The sequence below is a fragment of the Salmo trutta genome, chromosome 23, assembly GCF_901001165.1.
Source record: "Salmo trutta chromosome 23, fSalTru1.1, whole genome shotgun sequence".
In the NCBI taxonomy this organism is placed as follows: Eukaryota; Metazoa; Chordata; class Actinopteri; order Salmoniformes; family Salmonidae; genus Salmo; species Salmo trutta.
In genome coordinates, this window is record NC_042979.1 from 41,326,383 (window position 1) to 41,332,867 (window position 6,485).

The 6,485-nt window shown below is 41.9% G+C and overlaps 1 pseudogene; it reads right to left on the minus strand.

The window, feature by feature from the left end:
- Positions 1-2,258, minus strand: part of LOC115160068 (cAMP-specific 3',5'-cyclic phosphodiesterase 4D-like) — a 359,418-nt pseudogene extending 357,160 nt beyond the window's left edge.
- Between the last annotated feature and the right edge of the window lie 4,227 nt (positions 2,259-6,485).

A 6,485-nucleotide genomic window follows, 5' to 3' on the forward strand; every position in this document is an offset into this window, starting at 1 on the left:
AAAACATCTAAAAACATAATTCCACTTTGACATTATGGGGTATTGTGTGTAGGCCAGCGATACAAAATCTCAATGTAATCCATTTTAAATTCAGGCTGTAATACAACGCAATGTGGAAAAAGTCAAGGGGTGAGAATACTTTCTGAAGGCACCGTACAGTATTGAACAGAGCAACAAATGTCAAATATTGAATAAATACATGACATGTCTCTATCCAATGCAATAAATGTCATATATTGAATACATGGGCTGGCTCTACAGTATGCCAAAGCCATTTACACTAAAGCTGGTATACTTTAGCCCGGGCACTTTGCTTCGACTTAGCCTGCTGTCATTGTCTCCCCTGAAAAGTCATTTGAATGTGATCGGATAATGTTGAGGGTCATTTGCATTTAAGAGATGAGGCTTCACTTGTGTTTCGGAATGGAAAGGCAGCGGAAATAACAATATCATGCCTGCCAATGATTCTTTATTAAGTGACAATGGTATTCTGTAGTATAAGCTGCAACTAGAAAAGTAAGTAGGCTACGTACAGTAAATCAACTATTAAATTACTTGGTAAGGCACTCAGGACTTCCAAAAGCACCAATAAGCTTTGACGGTGGAGGGGGCTTTCAAGACATCACACATACCACAGAAGTATGGGATAACTGTTCGGCATTTTTATAATGACATGACACCATTCATATACTTTGCTATCCACGAATCCGTTCACAAAGTATTCATACTGCCCTATACTTCTTAGTATATGAAAGGTTTCCTTCTAGACAGACTACCTGAATAAAAAAATGAATAAAGAGAAAAACAACCATTCATGAATGGTTTGCTCTCCTCAAGTGACGCACCACTCGACAGACACCACATGGTCAGACAGGTGAGTCTCCCAGCAGACTTTCCCAATAGGCCTCTTTAAGAAAAAAGGTTTGGAGCAACCACACTTGACTGACGAGTAACCTTGTCTAACATTCGAAGATTGGAAATTACAAACTTTAGAAGCCTTTTTAAACCTTGAATACACTACAAGTATGCATTTCCTGCTGTGCAGGAAAATTCTCATCAACAAAAGAGTAATCAAATTAAGATCCTACATCTGGAAAGAGACAGCAGAGATATATGGTTATACCTTGCCATGTATTCAAGGTTGAGAGCTCTCGAAGCTTTTGTGCAAACATTAACGCTTTTTTAGAAGTTTCACAGTTTCACTTTCCTGGAACTTTTCACTAAAAGCATTTCACTATCGCCAAGTATCGCCAAGTAGACTCCTCAAACAGGTAGATGGTTTTCAGAATAAGAATTAGTAGTTCTTAGCAGTAGTTTATAAACTGCGTAAACAGTTCTCTGACAGGTTCAATTGGATAACGGTTTAAGTTTACATTTTCTGTGTTGCATAAACAAATAGATTGTAATTACATTTTCTGATCTGTTATAATATTAAAGTAAATTTATGATTTGTTTTACATTCAAGACAACTGTACCTTGTTCAAAGACAATGTTTTGAGTTTTAATTTCACATGCACATATACAGTGAAATGCCTTTCTTGCAAATAAGATGATTACGAGTCTGTTTAGTTTCTCAGCTAAATTCTGAGTGCAGCATACTTTTAGACAGCCCTTGAGTATGTTGTTTCAGAGCATATAGGTTCATGAAGCTTAACATCACCCTCAATACCTTCAGCACAAATACACCTGATCTCAAAACAACTGGAGTGCATGGCACGTGTTGACACGATACAGTTTCAGACATCACACCATCTCATTCAGACAGCAGCACTAGTACTCCAAAAAGAATCTGCACTTTAATAACTTGCCATATGACACTGTTAATGAATGCAAATGTGAAAACTCAATAAATAAACTTTTCCAAAAGTATCTACACATGTTGTTGTAAATAAGCCGAAGATTAACAAGCTGAGGCAGAGAGAAATTAGTAGACAAACTTACCTTCCGTCTCCCAAAGATGACCCTCAGCTGTAACGCAGCCACGAATCCCCCAAATGACATAAATCAACAAATAACTAAGTATCTTTATAAATACAAACATCCACTCTCTGCACAATTTAGCCTAATAGTCCAAAAGGAAATACCAAAACAGGCTAAAACTCCGAAAGGGAATACCAAAACAGGCTAAAACTCCGAAAGGGAATACCAAAACAGGCTAATACTCCGAAAGGGAATACCAAAACAGGCTAATGCTCCGAAAGGGAATACCAAAACAGGCTAATGCTCCGAAAGGGAATACCAAAACAGTAACAAATTCTGGATGGTGCTCATGCTCACACACGCTGGCTTAGAAATTATGAGGCTGTGCTTCTGAAGGGCTCAGCCAATGGTTTGACTCCACTCACACACGATTTCCCCCACCGCACACATATACACTCCACTCCCCCTGAAATAAGCCAAGCTGGCTCTGACTAGCTGTGGCAGAGGCGAGGCCGAAGCTCTCATACACAGAAACACACACACACACTAATACACACACACACACTAATACACACATTGGCAGGGCTTACTCTCCCTATCATAATTCTAAGCCCCTCACTGCTTATTCTTTATCCCACACACCTTGAAGGGCAAGATCTAGCACCACACCTTGAAGGGCAAGATCTAGCACCATACCTTGAAGGGCAATATCTAGCACCATACCTTGAAGGGCAAGATCTAGCACCATACCTTGAAGGGTGAGATCTGGCACCACACATTGAAGGTTAAGATCTGGCACCACACCTTGAAGGGTGAGATTTGGCACCACACCTTGAAGGTTTAGATCTGGCACAACAACATGAAGGGTGATATCTGGCACCACGCCTTGAAGGAGTGAGATCTGGCACCAAACCTTGAAGGGTAAGATCTGGCACCATACCCTGAAGGGTAAGATCTGGCACCACACCCTGAAGGGTAAGATCTGGCACCAAACCTTGAAGGGTAAGATCTGGCACCACACCCTGAAGGGTAAGATCTGGCACCACACCTTGAAGGAGTGAGATCTGGCACCAAACCTTAAAGGGTAAGATCTGACACCACACCCTGAAGGGTGAGATCTGGCAGTATGGTCAGTAATTGTTTCTAATAATTTAATTTAAAAGGGATTAGCACTTTGACAAATATTTTTCTGTTCTTTTGTTTCTATTTTGTATGTTGATTATTGTCCAATTATATATTTATATATACAGTACCAGTCAAAAGTTTGGACACACCAACTCATTCAAGGGTTTTTCTTTATTTTTACTATTTTCTACATTGTAGAATAAAAGTGACGACATCGAAACTATGAAAAAACACATGGAATCATGTAGTAACCAAATAAAGTGTTAAACAAATCTAAATATATTTTATATGTGAGATTCTTCAAAGTAGCCACCCTTTGCCTTGATGACAGTTTTGCACACTCTTGGCATTCTCTCAACCAGCTTCATGAGGTAGTCACCTGGAATGCATTTCAATTAACAGGTGTGCCTTGTTAAAAGTTCATTTGTGGAATTTCTTTCCAACTTAATGCGTTTGAGCCAATCAATTGTGTTTTGACAAGGTGGGGGTTGTATATAGAAGATAGCACTATTTGGTAAAAGACCAAGTCCGTATTATGGCAAGAACAGCTCAAATAAGCAAAGAGAAATGACAGTCCATCATTACTTTAAGACATGAAGGTCAGTCAATACAGAACATTTATTTAACGGTGAACCAGCAAAAAAACAAAACAATAAACAACACAACGAACGAACGAAAAGTCTTGCAGGCTACTAACAGTAATACAAAAACAAGATCCCACAACTGAAAATGGGAAAAAGGGCTGCCTAAGTATGATTTCCAATCAGAGACAACAAATGACAGCTGCCTCTGATTGGAAACCATACTCGGCCAATCAAAGAAAAAACAACATAGATATACAACACATAGAATGCCCACCCCATGTCACACCCTGACCTAACCAAACAGAGAAAAACGTCTCTCTCAGGTCAGGGCGTGACAATCTCAACATCAACTGTTCAGAGGAGACTGCGTGAATCAGGCCTTCGTGGTCAAATTGCTGCAAAGAAACCACTACTAAAGGACACCAATAAGAAGAAGAGACTTGCTTGGGACAAGAAACACGAGCAATAGACATTAGACCGGTGGAAATCTGTCCTTTGGTCTGATCAGTCCAAATATTAGATTTTTGGTTCCAACCACCATGTCTTTGTGAGACGCAGAGTAGGTGAACGGATGATCTCCGCATGTGTGATTCCCACCATGAAGCATGGAAGAGGAGGTGTGGTGTGGGGGTGCTTTGCTGGTGACACTGCCAGTGATTTATTTAGAATTCAAGGCACACTTAACCAGCATGGCTACCACAGAATTCTGCAGCTATACGCCATCCAATCTGGTTTGCACTTAGTGAGACTATCATTTGTTTTTCAACAGGACAATGACCCAAAACACACCTCCAGGTTGTCTAATGGCTATTTGACCCCAAAACACACCTCCAGGCTGTCTAATGGCTATTTGACCAAGAAGGAGAATGATGGTGCTGCATCAGATGACCTGGCCTCCACAATCACCCGACCTCAACCCAATTGAGATGGTTTGGGATGAGTTGGACTGTAGAGTGAAGGAAAAGCAGCCAACAAGTGCTCAGCATATGTGGGAACTCCTTCAAGACTGTTGGAAAAGCATTCCTCGTGAAGCTGGTTGAGAGAATTCCAAGAGTGTGCCAAGCTGTCATCAAGGCAAAGGGTGGCTACTTTGAAGGATCTAAAATAGAAAATATATTTTGATTTGATTAACACTTTTTTGGTTACGACATGATTCCATATGTGTTATTTCATAGTTTTGATGTCTTCACTATTATTCTACAATGTAGAAAATAGTAAAAATAAAAAAAAACCTTTGAACAAGTACGTGTGTCCAAACATTTGACTGGTACTGTATATACACTACATGAGCAAAAGTATGTGGACACCTTCTCGTTGAACATCTCATTCCAAAATCATGGGCATTAATATGGGGTTGGTCCCCCCTTTGCTGCTATAACAGCCTTCACTCTTCAAGGAAGGCTTTCCACTAGATGTTGGAACATTGCTGCGGAGACTTGTTTCCATTCAGCCACGAGCATTAGTGAGGTTGGGCACTGGTGTTGGGCGATTAGGCTGGGCTCGCAGTCTGCATTCCAATTCATCCAAAATGTGTTCAATGGGGTTGAGGTCAGGGCTCTGTGCAGGCCAGTCAAGTTCTTCCACACCACTCCAGCCATCGCTTGGCATTGCACATGGTGATCTTAGGCTTGTGTGTGGCTGATTGGCCATGGAAACCCATTTCATGAAGCTCCAGATTAACAGTTCTTGTGCTTACTCTGTTTCCAGAGGCAGTTTGGAACTCAATGGTGAGTGCTAGAGCCGAGGACAGATGATTTTTATACTCTAAGTGCTTCAGAACTTGGCGGTCCCATTCTGTGAGCTTGTGTGGCCTACCACCTCGCAGCTGAGCCGTTGTTGCTCCTAGAAAATTCTACTCCACAGTATCAGCACTTACACTTGACCAAGGCAGCTCTACCAGAGCAGAAATTTGACGAACTCACTTGTTGGAAAGGTGGCATCATAAGATGGTGCCACGTTGAAAGTCACTGAGCTCTTCAGTAAGGCCATTCTACTGCCAATGTTTGTCTATGGAGATTGCATGGCTGTGTGCTCGATTTTATATACCTGTCAGCAAGGGGTGTGGCTGAAATAGCCGAATCCACTCATTTGTAGCAGTGTCCACATACTTTAGTATAAACAGTTTATTCAGAAAGTATTCAGACCCCTTGACTTTGATGATCACTCTGACCAAGCTCCAGAGTTCCTCTGTGGAGATGGGAGAACCTTCCAGAAGGACAACCATCTCAGCAGCACTCTACCAATCATGCCTTTGTGGTAGAGGGGCCCGACAGAAGCCACTCCTCAGTAAAAGGCACATGACAGCCTGCTTGGAGTTTGCCAAAAGGCACCTAAAGGACTCTCAGACCATGAGAAACAAGATTCTCTGGTCTGATGAAAAGAAGATTGTACTCTTTTTCCTGAATGCCAAGTGTCACGTCTGGAGGAAACCTGGAACCATCCCTACGGTGAAGCATCGTGGTGGCAGCATCATGCTGTGGGGATGTTTTTCAGCGGGCGGGAACTGGGAGACTAGTCAGGATTGAGGGAAAGATGAACGGAGCAAAGTACAGAGAAATCCTTGATGAAAACCTGCTCCAGAGCGCTCAAGACCTCAGACTGGGGCAAAGGTTCACCTTCCAACAGGACAACAACCCTAATCAAATCAAATGTATTTATATAGCCCTTCTTACATCAGCTGATATCACAAAATGCTGTACAGAAACCCAGCCTAAAACCCCAAACAGCAAGCAATGCAGGTGTAGAAGCACGGTGGCTAGGAAAAACACCCTAGAAAGGCCAAAACCTAGGAAGAAACCTAGAGAGGAACCAGGCTATGAGGGGTGGCAAGTCCTCTTCTGGCTGTGCCGGGTGAAG